The sequence below is a fragment of the Ischnura elegans genome, chromosome 5 (genome assembly GCF_921293095.1).
Source record: "Ischnura elegans chromosome 5, ioIscEleg1.1, whole genome shotgun sequence".
Taxonomy (NCBI): Eukaryota; Metazoa; Arthropoda; class Insecta; order Odonata; family Coenagrionidae; genus Ischnura; species Ischnura elegans.
In genome coordinates, this window is record NC_060250.1 from 1,625,573 (window position 1) to 1,645,407 (window position 19,835).

The following is a 19,835-nucleotide window of genomic DNA, read 5'->3' on the forward strand; positions in this document are numbered from 1 at the left end:
GGAAGGGATGACCTTGGTGGCCACCCTTTTTTTATTTCTCTAAGATTTTGCGGGGGGGGGATCCCTCGTCCCCCCCATCCATAGTTACGCCACTGCGTCAATGATATTCCTAGGTTCAATTGAAAATATTTGGCAGCAAAATATTGAAAAAAGAGGATGGAATCGTACTCGTCACCGCACAAGCAGACATTTTTGGGAACTGACGAAAATGCGACCGAAGCATAGAAAAAAAACCCTCTGTGGAATGGAGTCGGGCTTCCTCTCTACAGTCCCCTTGCCCGAAACCATCACCTGAGCGATGCTTTTTCACCCCGGGGTAAACATTTACACGGGTGATTCTCAGCCACTATGCACGGGACAAAACTTGAAATGGCGAAACCTGAGATCGCGAGATGGGATTGACTGACTCACTTCAACGATTAGCGTAAGTTTTCTTATAGTTACTTTCCATTCGAAATTTTATTTCCATAAAAGTTAATGCTCTCGGCGGAAAATTATCAGGGTTTGAATGGATTCTATTTATTTTAAGTTTAATTATAATTATGTATAATTAAGTAATTTATCATATATATAAACTATTCATCTGCAACATTTTTCCATCACCCATAATTTTCCAGTTTTCAAGAACACTGAAGGTGTTGTAATGCTCTGCTATTGGCACCTCTAGCGCTCTTGCATAAATGCACTCTGACATCCCTACACCCACGAACACAGAAGCCAAATCATAGCATTTTCCTTCTCCAATGAGTCCAGGATTGAATGAAAAACCAATTACAGCTCGAAATAAACTCATCGCATAAACTCAAACCTGGTATCGACGGTATCGCCAATTAGCTGTCTCTACTGCCGCAGAAAGCTCGAGTAAGAGGAGCTGATGATCGCATGAGTTTTGAGCTTTTCATTTTCATCTTGGCCGCAAGCGAAGACGCTAGTGCTGCCTGCGAGTCGTTTCCACTCTAGTGTGAACGAAACAGGGGGAGGGTGATGGCGGCCTTTCGCGACGCATGTGCCTGAGTTCACATTTGGCCTGCATGCTGATTGTCTCAATTGAGCCCACCATGTGACGTCACCAACCTTTTGGATTATTATACAGCGCTAAGACATATATCCTCAAAATACCCTTCAAAGCGTCCGTGCGATTAAATGATTGGAAAGTTTTTTCAATATTTCACAGGCTCAAATCAGCACTCCTGTGTACACTCAAAAGAGGATTTTCTTGAACATGAACCTATTTTATGCACAAACGAAAGGTTAAAATCGCACGATAAACAATTTAATGCAGACAGGGGAAAGAAATCCATCAGAGTCTAAAAGCATATGGTCCCATAATCCGGATACACTTCAATTCCGTATATCCTTACCGCTCTAAAACCTCATATTTACGCACAAATGCGGGCATATACAGCCTGTGTCAGGAAAGAAACTCAAAAAAAGTGTTGCAATGAAGAACAATGAACCATGCGATTATAGCGCTAACGGAGGGAGGATAGAACTCGTGATGACTCAAACAAAATACTGGCTAAAGCCTCTGATACCTATGCTTTCAAAACGTTGAGGGTGTCATCAAACAGATTTTTCACGTTATAACGATGCCTGGTAAACGATCCGGTACAACTTAACAACGTAATCAGAAGAGATCGTGTAAAAAAACGCAGCGGGAGAATAAAAAAAACGAATCAACTTGGAGTGGTATAGCAGCGATGGCGCTACGAGGGTGCCATTTCTGCAGCGGTCGAATCACCTATGAGAGAGAGCCATCGATAGAAAAGAAACATTAATTGGCGCTGGTCACGCCTCGGAGGAGTGGGATGCAAGTTAATCCAATTTCAAACGACTGCGGTAGGGAGGATGGGAGGAGGGCTCGTATCTGTCGTTAACGCCCGCATATACGGTCGAGAGCAGGTTTGGGTCCCAAAGGGAAAGAAGAGCTACCTCTAATGAAAAAAAACCTCGTACTACCCGATCGGGCGACATTATCCAGGCTATCTGTAAATGAGATTTACCCTCCCCCCACACACAAGCTGCGATTCTATCGAGATGATTCATTACCGAAGCTCACGCAAGTAATGTGATACAGGGAGATGAAATCGATTTTCCCGCAGCATTCGGGATAAAGCGATAGCGGGGATAGGTATGCGGGAAAGAGCGACCGCTATCGGAATGGCTAGATGAATCTCCGTGTTTCAGAGATCGGGTCTCGCTCTCGCGGGCGATAAAAATCTCCGTGAGTGCCGCGGCACTCCGAGAGTTACACACACACGCCGCTTGGTATAATATGATGCCAATCGCGGACACTTCACTTTGCAATCAATGGTCTCGTGCGCGTCATAACATAAAATCTGACAGTGAATCACCTCTTTATGAGTGTTCGCTCACTATGAACTTCATTCGTCAGGAAGGATACATTGGGTGAGATTGCAAATGATACACTGGAAGACAAAATTACAGCTATCAATCGAAAATTAATACAAGGATGAACAGTCACGAGCAATGAATGTTTCTTCCCTCGAGAAGAAAATATACGCTGCGATACTGCAAACGTCTCACGATGAGAGCACACTCACCATAAAATAATTTTTCTTTTAAAATATAATTCAGGAGGAATTTTTATGTACCTTCAGCCACATACGTTTTGGCCTGAAATACGTTACAACCAGTAATGCCCAATATTTGGAGGCGCCACGCTAATTATTCAAACTGGGAACCCGCATCACAGACCACTTGTCTCTGCAGTCATTTGCAAAATAAACTGCGTCCCAATTCATACGGACAAAATGTCTCCAAAAATATTCCTTGGACGAGTAGTAATTAAGTTTCAGAGAGAGATCAACTGGATCCTATATCGGAAAAAACGTATATTTCATCAGCCTATTTCCACATGCAATTTAATTGACCAAGAGGGAGAATTTCTTCCCAAGACCGAGGAAGGAAAATACACACCGGAATGACCTGACATTACTTGCACCCCCTGACGCTGTCTGGGCGACGTAAAATTCTGAACGACCGCTTTCTAAATTATCACAACCAGCGACAACTGTGTTATCTCAGGTACCGGAAAACGTTTCGAGCCGCAAGAGACCGCTAGTGGCAGTTTTAAACTTCAAGAGGAAAGTAGAGCACTCGGTATGAAAAAAATTTAAAAAACGAAGGATTAAAAATTAAATTAGGGAAATCTTATGAAAAAAACTTTAAATTGAGAAGATATAAGATATGCAATCGCCTCAGACAATTCGAAGAAACTAGTTAACTCAATGGGTGCTTTTTAAGATCTCCAAACGCTTGTTTCCTCGCTCTGCTCAGACCATTAGCCAGAGCTAACATGAGGTGGCAATGAAGGGCACGAGAACCCGGTTTTTCAAGAGGGGAATCCACGAACGCACCTTCCGGTAATTATTCAACTGCATTTCGTCTTCAGCACTGATTATGACCGAGCCGACAATATTGCGACCTAGACGACGATTAAAGGTGAAAAATTACCCCCTTAACAGACATTATACTGGGGAATAGCGTACACACAGTGAAGGTAGAACTACATCTTTTAGCATTTTTTAGCATAAACATTAGAATCAACTGAGTTTCTCTCAAAGTGAGTTTAATCTAGGCCGGGTGACTATAGATTTCTCAAGGAATACAATCGCACAAATAAGTTGATGCTTAGTCAAATATAGAGAGATACATAGAATTTCAATGGAAATTGAATAATAGATTTAGAAAAAGTACATATCACTCGATATGATTTGCATCGGCAAAATAAAAATTAAAATAGATGGAACTAAAAGAGAGTATGAAGAGTAGTAAGGGGAGTTCAAATTAATCGCTTAACGAGTAACTACTAATTACCTCTCCTTTATGGAAAACTTGACTTCTTTTAAACGAAGAGCGTCCTTTCGACTACTATACCCATCCATCGGTCTCTTATAAAAATAAAATATCCGTGGTGTAGGCTAGAAATATTCAGCGAGCTGAATGTAAATTTAATCAACATCTTTACATTTACATATTAGTCAAACTGCTTGCAATTTAAGAAAACCTCTGCTGAGAGTAACACGATTAAATGATTTGTGAATTTATTGCAACTTTACCGACCTAACCTAATGGATATCCAACAATGGCAGTCGACTGTAAAAAACAAGCAATCTGTCACTCGGACTTAAAAGTACTCAATACGACCATGCGTGCCTTGCACGGAATTCTATCGATATTGATACATCTATAAAAGAAATCGGTAAAATGGCACGGGGGGTGGGGGAGGGGAGACAAAAAAAGGGAGGTGAGGTTAGAGAAACAACACATGACGAACGCACCTCGATCTCCAATCCGACGCCCGGCCCCTCCTCCACTGACACGCCCATCGCACTCCCCTCCCCCCCCCCCCCCCCAAGCGTTCCATCCGCGATTGACCTCGAGCTGCTGCCCCCCACGCAAGCGGCCGTCGACGCCCCCCCCCCACCCTCCACATCTTTCTCTGCCGCTCCATTTTTCCGTGGTAGAGACGAGAGTAGAAGAGTAAGCATCGAGTTCCATCCGAGTGACGTCCTACAAATATAGTAATATATCTTCCGAGGGATACTTGACTTGAACAACCTTGCATACATTCACTACACACCAAACTCATTTCGCTGACTCGTGAAAGATGGAGAATATTCATCAGAAAGGAATGGTTTAAACAATTTGAAGAATTAAAATGGAAAATATGCAGTGCATTTTAAATAAATGCAATAATTTCGCATCCCTTGACTCACAACAAAGGTATAGCTCGTTTCATGAATTTTACTGCATCTATCGAGTACTCACATCATAGACATATCAAACAAAAAAAGGCAACTCTATGGGTTCTCCCTAGGTGGCAAAAGCATTTGTAGACCATTCATTCCAATCATAGGCGCAAACAGGGGGATTTTGGGGTTGCAACCCCTCTTCCCTGAAACCTGGCTGAAACCTTCAATGCCCACTAATGCCTTTGACATCCCAGGATATAGCCTTTATCGCAATGATCGTGTTAATAAAGGCGGCGGAGGCGTAGGAGTGTTCGTGAGAAATGATCTGAAATGCAAGGTAATTTGCAAAAGTGATCCTATTTATGCTAAAAGACCAGAATATATTTTCTTAGAAGTTAAAATTAATACAACTAAAATTCTTATTGGTTCAGTCTATAGACCACCAAAAACTGGGCATTTATCAGATTTGGATAATGTATTATCAAATTACACAACCGTATTCGAACATATAATACTGATAGGTGACTTCAATTCTAATTTTAATGCAAACTCCCGTGATAAAAATTATCTCCAAGCAATGTTCTATGGCTACAATCTTAAAATACTACCATTAAATGCAACTAATACGACGAAAACTTCTTCAACTTGGATTGATTTGGCAGTAACTGCAAATAAAGAAAAAATTCTCACTCACGGTCAGTTTCCTGTCCCTGGTATCTCTTCCGATGATCTAATATTTCTATTAAAATTACTCTATTAAAATGCCGAAAGCAAAGCAGACTATAATTCCTCACCGCAACTTAAAAGAGATAAATAACGATGATTTGCTTAGTGCAGCATGTACACTACCATGGTCCTCTATTGAATTCGTTGAAAATGTTGAGGACAAAGTTGAAATTTTAAATAATCTTCTAACGTATCTTTTGGATAAATTTGCCCCGGAGAAATTGGTACGTATCTCTAAACCAAATGCACCTTGGTTGAATGCGGAAATTAAACAATCAATGTCAGCCCGAGGCTTAGCCTTTAGAATTTTTAAGAGAACAAATGATATCAATGCATTCAACATGTACAAATGTCTCAGAAATAAAACGAAGCAGCTAGTAACGAATGCAAAAATTAAATTTTTTCAAACTGCTACTAAATCTAAAAATTCACCAACCATTCTCTGGAAGCAACTTAACTCAATCGGCATAGGTAAAAGCAAGAACATTCCCAGCCCAACGAATGTATCCCTTGATAGATTAAATCAAACATTTTCACAGCCACCAAATGAAATTCCAAATGAGGACAAGGAGCGAGTCATACAAACATACTCCATCAAATCAGCCGCGACACATAACCATACTAAGAAGCTTACTTGGAAACCTGTGACTCAAATGCAAGTACACTCTGCGTTTAAGTGCATCAAGTCTAAAGCTCAAGGCTCAGATGGTATTCCCCTTGAATTCATTAAATCATTACTCCCATTAATTCTACAATACCTCACCAACATTTTCAACTCGTCACTATCACAAGATCATTTTCCCATTCAATGGAAATCTGCCCTAATTAAACCCATACCAAAAAAAGGAAACACTCAAGATCAATTAACTTTTCGCCCAATTTCTTTTCTTTCAATCATTTCTAAGGCTCTAGAAAAACTTGTTCACGAACAAATCACTACCTTTCTTAAGCAAAATAAAATACTCAATGATTATCAATCTGGCTTTCGGCACGGACATAGTACCACCACTGCTTTAGTTAAAATAACGGATGATATGCGACGCTCCATGGACAAGAAAGAGATCACAGCACTCGTACTGCTAGACTTTAGTAAAGCCTTTGACTCGTTAGACAAAGACATTCTTGCAACTAAAATCCATTGCATGGGTTTTTTTCCTTCTGTTGTTAAATGGATTACTTCTTATATCTCTGATCGGAAACAGAAAGTAATCGCTAATAATTTGGAATCCTCTTGGATCCACCTTACTAGAGGAGCCCCACAAGGCTCCATCCTCGGTCCACTTCTATTCTCACTTTACATCAATGATTGCTCATCAGGACTAAATTGCAAGTATCACCTCTATGCAGACGATCTACAAATCTATTTGCATTCCACAGTCAATAATTTAAGCAATAGCTTGATGTCTATCAATGATGACTTAGCATACCTCCAAGAATGGTGCAATAATAACTTCCTATGCATAAATCCTAATAAATCTCAAGCAATACTAATTGGTTACCCAAGAATTTTTGCGAGTGCGCAGAGGGATAAACTGCCAAATTTACGTATCGCCGATTCCCCAATTTCTTTTTGCGATGAAGTCAGAAACTTAGGATTAATTATTGATCAAAATCTCTCTTGGGCATCACATGTAAATAAAATCACTAAATCTGTTAATCAATCACTTTATCCCCTATTAAAATTTAAATATGTCATCCCTACATCTCTTAAAGCGCAATTAGTATCTAATTTAATATTACCTTTATTTGACTATTATGACATTGCCTACCAGGACCTTTCTCAAGAACTTAGTCTTAAGCTTCAACGTTCCATGAACAGATGCATTAGATTCATATTTAACTTACAATTATCGGACCATATAACCGATTATATTAATAAACTGTCATGGCTGAAACTTGACTCTCGACGCCGGCTGCATACTCTTTCTCTCCTATATCAAATTCTAAACACAAAAACACCTCCTTACCTATCATGCGAATTCAGGAGTCTTGACACTGTCCATATGACTAACACAAGAGGGAATCACAATCTTTTTATACCTCATCACCGAACTGTCATTTACAACAAATCATTTACCGTTACTGCATGTAGGGAATGGAATAATCTTAACCTTTCAATTAGGAACTCATCATCATTGGCATCTTTTAAGAGGAGGCTACACAAAGCACTTTTCACCTCACAACAAGTAGGTATACATGACACTGAGCAGCACCTGCGACAAAGTGATATGCATCACTGAATGCTTGTATATATATACATGTTATATTTTATATCTTAATTGCTTGTGTAATATTTGTGTATCCTATGTATCTCATGAACTATGTTGTATTTTGCATGTAACATGACATTAGCTTTCACTCAGTAGGTTTTCGCAGGTTTTTCACGCCCCCCTTCTTGTGTGGGCGTTTTCCTGCCGTGGGTTTTTTCGCTGAAGGATATTACACCCCTATCCTCATTTTTTTCCCACCAACTTAAATCTTTTTTACACAAAAATTTCACATATAGTTGTTTATATTTTTTGACATTTCACAAACAGTGTATATTGTATATTCTTGGTACTGTAAACGTTTGTCTAATATTTTATAATATGCTTGCATTGACGTTATCGAGGGGTTAGGTGGAAGAGGGGACTTCCCAGTCTCAACCTCGCCCGAATAAAGGCATTTTATTATTATTATTATTATTCCCCACCTCCAAATTCACAAAATAGCAAAAAAAAAACATAGAAAAAGTTTTAGAACACCTTAGAACCATATTTTAAGATGTACTATCGTTTTCCAAAGTATGTAGACACCCACGAGCCCCACTTAACTGATGTTGTAGGGTCGGTAAAAACTTGGAAGGTTGGCACATGAGGTAGCCTGCACCTCTCGTCAGTACGCCGACAAGAGCCGACGAGGACGGACGCGGGGGCGATCGGGATAGCGAGGCAGGAGTCAAACTACAGGTGCAATAGCCCAAGCGAAAAGTAGCGAATGTAGCAGGAAAAGGTAATGTGGAGCGCGCCGAGCGGGTCGGAATGTTGGTGTTCCCGGAAAGGGGAATGACGGAGAGGAGAGCGGAGAGGTCGGGTTGGGTAGCGAGAGAGAAGCAGCACATTGATGGGCGAACGATTACTTAATTGGGAACGAGTATGGAAAACTGAATGACTAACAATGCCGGGTTGAGGGTTCAATGAGGAATTTTTTAAAAGAAAAGTTACAGAAAAATGCGGACCTTCCAGTAGGTTAAATAGGTAGGTATTATATGTAGGATATGAAGTAAAGATACTGTGCACTTTTTCTTAAAATATCTATTTTAAAATGAGTCAACGTCTTTCAATGCACTTCAGCATGAATCCTGATGATTCTGTAGCACAGCGAAACCTACAAACTAATTTTTAATGATTTATGTGGAAAAGTTAAAAGTATATTTACTGCACGTCCTACAATGGACTTCCACAAAGTTCCAGCCTCAACCATTCATTCCATGAATATTTTTTGCCAGTTGGCGGCAGTGACAAAAAAACTACAAAAAAGTGACTAAAAAGATGTTCATAAATATATGTAGAAAATAAAAGTGAAAAAGAGAGCACACTCACCATAAAATAAGGCACCACGATTCGTGAGCCATGTGCTGGAATTATTTTTTCTAATGAAGGCAGTGCGTTTATAGAAACATGAAAGAAGTAATCACTCACTCGCACCGATTTAATATTTCAAGAATAGACTCGATTAACAACGGGTAAAAATGAAAAAACGCTGGCATGAAGCTGGAATTTAACTTTTATCAATCGATCCAAAAGTAGCGCATCATTGTTCTAGAACACCTAGAAGCTCATTCACAGCTATCGATCTTAATTTATGTCCATCATGAGTATTGAATGAAAAAATTCAGAAAATGACGGCAAATTTTCACCCTAAAACTGGAGTTTTTAGCAAAAAATACCAGAGTTACTTCCCTTGGTGAGCGGATAAAACAAAAAAACTGTCATTTTTTTAAATATAAGTATTACGATGAAATACATCAAATGCATACTATTAAAGTATTCTTCATGGAAAATTTTACATTTATCGATAATTTTCTTTTTATCTATGAGCTGCCATGCTTCAATTTATGTAGTTAATCGTGATAACACATAAACTTACAAGACTGAAAGGTTTTTAGATGACCCTTAGGGTGCATGAGACCCGCATACTTACCTTTATTTTTTTCGCATATATGCCTTATATCACCCTAAATAAGTATTTTGTATATTTAAGTCCCAATTTGCGTCAAGGCTTGCAATTATTACTAGAACATAGGGAAATAGAGGTTTGGGCCAGTTTTTTTTAGATATTCACCCACTATGCGACGGGACGCATGTCTTGACTACAGCGGCGATGTCAGGGCTCAGTCCGGACTTAGCATTACGAGGTTAACTCTAAAAAAATATGGCTCGGGAGGTAGTACCTTACTTTGCACTATCTGAAAAATTATCAAAGCCCTTAATTTTTCATCACACATATTAAGTGTACCGCAAAATATTTGAAAGCAGTTAAATATCCAATACCTATCAAGGAAATTAATAGAATTTAGAACTATGTCCATGGTTGAATTCTCGTCGATATCCGAGAAACCAGGAAGACCATTAATATTCATTTACACATAAAACCCCATAAGAGCCCCTATTATCTAACTGAAATCTTTTTTTGTAGCTTATACCGCCTTCTTGCTACCATTTTGCCACTTGGCAGCACAGCGGATCCATTAAACGCTAATTATAAAACACGCACTGTAATTAACGCATAAAAACCAAGAATTCGCATAAGATGGAAAATATTCTGCTTAAATTCTCAGCCCTACGCACGATCTACCACGCGTTTATTTCCTTGGGTCACATGCGAATATTAATTTCGTTATCCGTTTTTTTTATTGACGTCGTAAATTTGATAGCGGACATAGGACAAAACACTATAATACGGGAATGAATGTAGTCGGCTAGGCGAGTCTTTCCAATGCCGGCGAAATGTCCCCACGTACCGTCATCGTACCGAGCATCGCATTCTGTTGGAAAATCAGTTCTCCACGCACTTAATAGGGCTTTTTTCGGGAAAAATAGCAAAGAATCTGCATTGAAGAAGAAATAAAATAAGCAGCAGAAGAAGTTTTTGGAGTATATTCAAGATGCAATAAAACGGATACCATTCAGTAGTTGCAACAGATTTTTGAATAAAAATTTTAATTCGACGTTTAATGGATTTTTACAACAGAATGTTAGTACACTGCCATTTCCATAACACTTCCCAAATTCTGAGAAGGTTCTTCATTTCTTGAACGGAAAAGCATTTATGATGATGTCTTGAGCGATAAAGCAGAGAGAATTTTTCATACGTTCAATTAAAAAACATATTTACAACACAATAAAAACCACACACAATACGAAAAAGGGTTGATGAACTTGAAAACACACGACATACATAGGGGAGAATATGTCAAGTGTGTTTCTATTGTCAACAGCTCTTTGTAAAAAATGAGCTATTGTCAATAAAGCGTAGAATAATATGAACCATTGTTTTCGATAAATGTTTAAAATCAATTATACGAACTCAAATTATTTTTCCGAAACTAAATCTTCTTCCATTAATGTGAGCATTATGACTACGTATTATGTGTTGCGCTGCAAAAAATTATTTCAAATTTCCTTACAAACATGTTCAATGCAGTGAAATAAACAACAGAAGAATACATTCAATCACATGTGACACCTGTTAAGCATCCCTTCTACGGTATATTACATCATGGGTATTTTTAATTTATGAAAAGTAGGATGTGTGGCGATTGTCGACAGGCAAATAGATATCGGATGAATAGTTTCTTTCTCCCGATTCCCTCTCTTCTCCGTTAACAATCCTACCGCGCCCTCAGTAAAACTCTTCTTTTCTCTCCACTTATGAGGTATGCCCCTCTCAAAACTGTAGAAAGCATCAATGATTGACGAAAGATCACTTTCAAAACGCATTACTCGCGGGGCAAATAAACAAAAAAACGCCCTCTCGCGAAAGCGGCTTCGATTAAGGGAACGTCTTGTCTCTCCCCTCAAGAAGGTCTCCGAGGCATGATCACTTGAAAGATAAAACAACCGGGTGTACCAGAAGGGGTTTCTGGCGAGTGACGGAGAGTGAGAATTGAAAGAAAAAAAAACACAGTCGAGCAGAAAGAATTTAGATCGGAAGCGTTTAGAAAATATCCACCCACGATTATCTTGCATTGTGTTAGAGAAGAAATCTATTGATAATAACCGACCTTCCTATTACACTGGTGCAATCTGATTTATTTGTATAAAAATAGGTACAAAAATAGGCAAGTCATGCTATTATTAACTCTTTAATAAAATTAATTGAAAAAAACATTTTGTTATGGTTTAAAAAAGAGGACGTAGGTTTCAAATGTCAAAATACGCCACCTAATGATTACGGCACTTATCACATTTAAAAACATGAAAATGAGGAAATTTAGATAAAAAGTACGTCATAAAATTACTCGCTCCGTAGGAAATTTGTCAGACTGCATGCGCACACTGATGAGTACGAGTCCTGTCGGCATTATTTAATTTTCAGTTAAATTGATGCAAAAGACAACGGTAATATCTCAATTTCCAAAAAGGGCCATGGTTAAATTTTTATAGAATTCAATGTGGTCAATCTTAAAATTAGATATACTTCAGCTAAACTTGTGATGATGATGAAATGACACTATGAGGAATTTACCTGACAGGCAGTCATTCCATTCCTTCCTCGAATATTTCACGCATAATGGAAACACGTTGAGGGATACTTAATAAAACGCTTTACCGAAATGTGCTCCATTACCATTGAAGCTACAATAGATACTTAAGTTCTTCGAGACCTCACCGTTATTTGAGGATGATAGCCTCCAGTTTCATGAGGAGGTATTCGATGGTGAATATACATGCATTTAAGACCATCTGGGCAAAATATAATTTAACTCCCTCTATTTTCTGAAGGTGATTTACTTGATCATGACCCATTCATACGTTGGCAAAATCAATAAGAGCTATAGATTTCGACGAAAAATGAGGTATTCTGTAGCAAAAAACAATAATATTCACGCGCTGTCCTCATCACAAAAACATGTGGATTTCTTTTCAAACAACTAACATAAATCAACCACCTTTTTTACTCAATTCAGCCAAGTAGTGCTCGAGCGCTACAGATAAAATTACTCTCAGTACAAGAGATTTCGACTTATCTTGAGATACCACCCAAGATGATTATTGGATCACCTAGAGTTACAGAGCAAGAGAAAAAGATAACGCAGAGAAAATTATTTAAGGATTAGTGGCAACAGAACCGTTGCTCCAATAGGGAAGAACGTAAGTTGAATAAAACTTGATTTTGTGGATAATTGCGCTCCCAATTTATTGGAGCAGAGGAGAATCGATTAGTGGAGAGACTAGTGGAGATCAGTCATCGAGAAGAGAGCTGAAAGAGGTGGAAAGGTTATAAATGGCAACTCATTTTCAACGAGTTCGCGGAACAAGTCCAAAATTTGGATAAAACAGGTAGTCCGGCAGTTCCACGAGTTTTCTCCACTTGAAAGGGTCCACCAACATTTAATACCACGGTCACCTGTTATTTTCCACCGCATGGAGCTTGCTAGGACATTCAACGCCAGTCATTTGTGTGAACCACCCTCGATCCTCAAGTAAATACGGTACGGAGGTCATAGAATTTATTAGAACTTAGAAGGAAGCATACTTTTAAGTAACAACATATATTTGAAGTGTCAACTCACTACCTCTTAAAACTATCAAAATCGCTTTTTTAGTCATAGGGGTCTCCTGAAAGCTATGGAACCTGCCATAAGGAAATTTAATGAATGAGCAAACAATGAAATAGGATAAAAGGTAAGATGTTATAAGTTTATTCTCTACTGCCTAAAAGGCTTCATCTTCTACCTAATAGGAACTTCATCACAATACAATAAATAACGGCATAAGATGACAATAGATGTGAACTTCCGGAGTAATAAACCAGAAAAATCGGGAAATAATTTCACTTGCAATAAAACCACGCAACTAAGGCGACATAAAATAAACGTTTCTAGAAATTAAAAATATTAATTTAGCTCGAAATTTCGTAAATTAACGGGCAGTTGAAAATTTTACCCATCAAAATCTACGTAAAACGCACTCTGTAATTTTTATTTAAATTCGCATTTCTTTAAGCTGCTTTCGTATTCCATTTGTTGCGACCCTTTCATTAGATTCGGACGTTACTCAATCACCCGGCCCAAATGGGAATTTCCCAACTCCAAAAACGTCCGCAGAGTCAACTTCAGATCCGTCATCCATGAAGAACCCCAAAAAGAGAAGAAACTCACCGGAATAGCATCAAGTGGGCCAAACGACGGGGCTGACAGTGTCCAACTACCTCTTCAACTATCTCTTCCCCGTCGTTTCGACTGCAATCTTCCATCTGTTGGTCTAGGAGGAAAATCACAGTAATGACAGCACGAGAAAACCACTCGTCCCGAGATACTCCGTCCGCTCAGGCTAGTGGGGGGTCCTTGTCGCTGAATCACACAGCAACACTAGAAACACTTAGTAGTGGTGCTCTCCTGCCACGTGGCACAGTAGCCTCTAACACTTCCGCGCCCAACACGGGGACCCAACGAAAAAAAAGAACCACGCCGCGAGAACAAAAATAACAACAATACGTCGGCGCGTGACGTTCGCGGACGCCGAATGCTTGCTCTTGCTGGAAGCCGCCGGCACAGACTGAGGCGCTAGTGGGAGTGCGAAGCCGTCCCCGGTGAGTTCCTCCCCTTCCATACGCAGTCAAAGCCACCTCCTCCGAGAACCTCTTGGTCCGCCCTCCACTCCCGCGCTTATCCGCCCCCCACCGCCCTTCCCCTCCGAGTCCTCCGCCTACCACCCTCTACCTCCCTGCCACCAGCATAACCCCGCAGCGCAAAACCTTCCCCTCTCCGCCGTTTGCCCAACTTTACGTGCTTCCATATCCCCTCAACCTCCATATTCCTTTACCTCGGGTGTAGCAGATATGCATGGTTCCTTACGGGAAATTCGTCGAAGGACACTCAATATTTTCCCTACTGACAGCCGGGAAAAGCCGTTCCCACCTATGAGCGAAAATTATTTGTTGAATATTAAACCGGAAAATGCATTTTTTGGATGAAATAGATGATTAATCACGGTGCGGCAAATTAAAAATACGACTCACGTCAAGCAACTTTGCGACGACTGCAACTAATTTTCGGCTGTAGGCTGAAAATAACTGATGAATTCGTGTGGAACACAAAGTATATAACTTCTGATATTCACAGTAAATTTTTTAAACCAAATTCAATTATGAAAGTAAATAAAAAAAGGATAAATGGACGAGAGAAGATAGGGAGGATACTGAATGCTACGATAATTATCACGTTTAGCTATTGCTTGCATTGCAAGATTTTATTAAGCTAATCAACATCATCACTGGTCAACAATCCTTGGATTGGTTTGACGCAGCTCTCCACTCAGTTTTCCTATCAGCTGATCATTTCACACCTACGTATTTCTTCTCTTTCACATCTCTCTTTACTTGTTCCATATATTTTGTTCGGGGTCTTCCTTATCCATTCTTGCCTTCCACTTGTCCTTCGACGATTGTCTTCATCAGGCCATCATGTCTCAAGATGTGGCCTATAAGGTTGTTCCGTCTTCTTATTAAGGTTTTCATGAGGCTTCTCTTCTCTCCTACTCTTCTTAGGACTTCCTCGTTACTAAAGAGCGTTCCACATTTAGTTCACAGTACGGGCCTTATGGATAACAGTGTTGCCAAGCTTCCGCTCCGCCGGCAAATATTCTGATAGCGTATCTACATCTACATAATACCCTGCGAGCCCCCTCTAGGGTGATTGGCAGGGGGTGATCAATCACCAGCATGCAGCATGCAATTGGACTCCCACATGCACACCAACATTACAAAAAAGGCACGCATACTAACAAATTATCCTACTATATGCAGTTTGAAATAATAATAAATTTGAGAAACATGCATTAAGTTTTACATAGGTTAGTTGGCTACACCACAAGTCATGCAATCTATTTATGAGTTCTATCTCTGCCGTTATAATCTCTTATTGTTCGTGGAAAAAATGACATTCTGAATCTATCTGTTCTACAATCTATCTCTCTTATTTTATTTATATGATCTGATCTTCCGTAGTATGTTGGCGTCCGCAAGATATGGTCAACTTCCTCAGAAAAGACACTGCTTTTGAATTTATCTAAAAGGTTTAGTCTATATTTCAATCTACGGTCCGACAGAGATACCCATCCGAGTTTATATAAGAGGTCAGTTACACTAACAAGACTATCGTAACGACCTTTCACATACCTGGCAGCTCTTCTTTGCACGCCTTCTAACTCTGTTATTAAGCCTTTTTCATGAGGGTCCCAAACACTGGCAGCGTATTCCAAATGTGGTCTAACGAGGGAAAAGTAGCTAATTTCTCTCACATTGTCGTCGCACTTTCCCAATATTCTTTTAACAAAACCCATTTTACGATTAGCTAGACCGGTTATCTCTCGAATATGTTTATTCCACGATAGATCATTATTGAGTTGAACTCTAAGATATTTCTTGGATTTAACAGTCTCTAATTGGGTACCCCGAATTATATAGCTACGTTGTAGGGAGTTATTCTTCTTCCAGAAATTCATTACGACGCACTTTTTCAAATTAAATTCTAACTTCCATGCATCGCACCAAGCTTACATAGCAGCAAGGTCATTCGTTAGTTCATCTATATCTCTGCTGGAACGGATTTCCCTGTAAACTACATTGTAGTCTGCAAATAATCGTAACTTACTGTGTACTACTTCGCCAATGTCGTTTATGTTTGATGCTCATTCTTGTTAGCAAAATGACCAATTCTTTGGCATATTTTCGCGATGCAGAGTGAATTAGGCCTCAGAGGAAATGTAACCTACTGTCAACCATACTTCTGGTACTAATACAATTTTCAGTTGAACCAAAGAATTATGACACTTATTGCGATTTAGGCGACCTACGAAGCCCATGCTTATATCGAAGAGTAGCATCGAAATGGAATAGAGAAGTTGCTAAAACTGTTCTATATGTATTCTAAATTATTATTGTACCCGCAAATAAATATCCCCTGAGTGCAGAAGAAGAAAATAGAGTGAAAAGCTGACGTCAATGTGAGGTTTTGATTGAGAACCAGTCATTGGTCAAAATGATCCATAGCCGTCGATCCTGGTATAGCATCTATTACAAGACTTACCATTAGGAATTATGATATTTTCTTTCCACACTAGTATCGTATGAGTAAGTTCACACAAATTTACTTATGAGTAAGTTCACTAAATTTCTCAGGAATAGGATAGAAAAGGATGAGTTAAATTTGATATTAAACATGGCATACCGTTCAAAAAGAGCCATTCCATTCCCCTCAATTAAATTATCTCATCCCCATGACGTAGCCCTGTTTTCATTAATCCCTCCCTCTTCTGTGGCTTCAAGTGCACATGGCCAAGTCAATACAATGTTGCTGCTGATTTACATCTCATATAAAAATCTTTTCTAAAGGCCATACATAAAGGCCATTTAAGGCATTATCCTTCCTCCAGTTGTCGCATCGCGTTTGACCTTTATCACTAGCCCTTGACGTCTTACACCGTAGCCTGTAATCGGGCACGAATAATTATAATTTCAGCAAAAGGATCCGTATAAATGACGAGCACCTAAAATTCTTGCAACAGGAAAGACGATTCAAACGCGTCCGATGAATGGCGAGTCGATACTCAGAAAATCAATGAATGAAAAAATATTGTTATACGTTACTAAACGGTGTGAAGCGATACTTTCTTCGACTGCGGACGCGATGATACAAGTATTACGATAAAATGGCTATCTAATGATAAGGATTTAGCGTAGGAGGTGGTTGCATGATATGGAAGAAGACCTGACTGAAATAGGAGTGATGAGATGGTGAGATTACCATGCTGTCGAGAGGAACCCCTGAAGAGAAGTGACCGAAGTGGCACAGACTCTTTCAGGGCTGTTATGCCAGTGGGTAAGGTAAGTTTAGGTATATTAAAGGAAATCGTTTGTCACGGAGCAATAAAAGATTTGAACGTACTCTGGATGGTACTCAATAGTAACATTTCCAAAACGTACCTTCATTGCCTTTATTTGTAAGCGGATGGTCTCCTAACGCCCCCCGCTAAATGCCTATAAAACCGGCTCAATATAGGGTATTTGGTATATATACATTTAAACTGACTTTATTACCCAAAGGGTTGTGGGTAAAGGGTTTATCTATATCCATGGTTATATTTAAATCCCGAATTCGCGAAGTTATCCCACGATATTCACCCCATTATCAGTAATTTGAAACTCTATGTCCACACAGTCGATGACCGATGGCCACCATGCCGGTAAGCACGATCCCCCTCCCCCACTCTCCTAAACTTGTCAACCGGGACTCAACGTCACAATGGGAGCGTAAACGCGAGGTGGGAGGCGCCACGCGAAGATTATTAGCAGAGACATCCGTTCCATTTTGCCGCACGGCCTCATTAGAGCAAGGTTAGGCGCTTCCATTTCGATCCATCCGACCACTCGCCGTTGGGAATATGATACGCGAGCGCCAAAACAAACATGAGCCAACGAACGATACACACGACATGAAGGAGGGCGGCAACTGCCACGCCCATTTCCACCTGGATGAGGACATGGTGCGGGGAAACAGGAGGGTGGCTCGATAGGGGGGTGCACATTAATTAATTCAGCCGTTTTTAGGGCGGGGAGGGGGGGAAGAGGATCGTAAGAATCTTATGTGGGGGATAATGGTCGCGGCGAATGACATACCTTTTTTTATAAATGGTAAAATTGCGAGAAACAGTTAAGCATATTATTAAACTCGATCTTCACAACTTGACACCAGAATACGTTCTCAATACTGTTAAATACTAGTCGTAACTAATTTAAACAAAAATAATTATAGAAAAAACCCATCATTGATTAACGCATTAATACTTAAAATGCACATTTTGAGCAAACTTCACAACTTCCATACCATCTTAGTATTTGCCGCGGGAATTACACATGGAAAGTGACACAAGAATGCGAGAGAGACAAAATAATTGCGCGGGATTTACTAAGTTTATTGCAACTATTTAACCATGAACTCGACTTTCCACAAAGATGATTCGCGAACCATTGCAGAGGGACTACTATTAGAGAATTTCACTCCACTAGACGCAATAATGGCAACATTTTCCAGCAAAAGCAAAAAAAGATACAAAAATGGAATGAGAATAAGCAATCACAAAAAAATTGAAACCTTCAGTTTGAAATGATGGAAGACAAAATAAACAACATACCATGCCTTATGACCTCAAACATAATGATTCCTAGAGACCAGACATAAATCAGTATTACTTAAGATGTGAAAGATAAAAATATGAACCGATCGATATTACCTGTGATGCACATTGATATCGAATTTGGAACAAACGAATAAGCGCTTTTGTTTCCCTTGAGTGAAACTCGCCTCTTTGAGAAAAACATCGAAGTTTAAGAGACACATTTCGCGAGACTTGTAGGACACAAAAATAGGCTAATTTCCTATTATTATTATTTAAAAAATCACACATGTCACTATGCGAGCTACCAATTCATACTGAAAATAAGTTGCCACAAAAACACAAAGCAAACGTACCTTCGTCTTGCACTAAAAAATGCATCATCTCAACTAAAACGGATTCTCGAGACTCCTTTTTTTGTCTCCGAGCATTACTTACTTCCCGATAGGATTTTCGGCGCTCCTGTGAATGAATTCCGGGAGCGTCAGACACAATGACACGACAAAAAATCAATCAGACACATAAAAGAAAATTCCAAGAGCCTCATAGCATTCGTTCACCACCATGCACAAAATAGCATTCCTCCATATTTCTTATCAATAGGCTCTTTCTACAATTATTATTATTTTTTAATCGTATTAATGTATTAAGTCGATTATGTTAATTATTTTTTATTGTGATAGTTACAAAAATAAAGACAACCCGCACTTTTCTTATCTTCGGAATCCATCGCCTATTTCTCGAGTCACTCGCGACGAAATATTGACGGAGTTATCCTTCTTACGAGGATAAGTTGATGACTTTACCGACACTGCATCTCATCTACCTTATTTCCACTTCGTAGTTAGTTAGTAGTTTGTCGTTGTTCACAATTTCTTAAGCGTTTCTTCTCTTCAATGAGCGGTTCTCTATGAAGATATTAATTAACAGAAACTACTAACGAAACCCAAATAATGAGAGGTAGGCGGAAAAAAAATTCGTTTATCATTTTAAAATTACGGGAGAATGGATC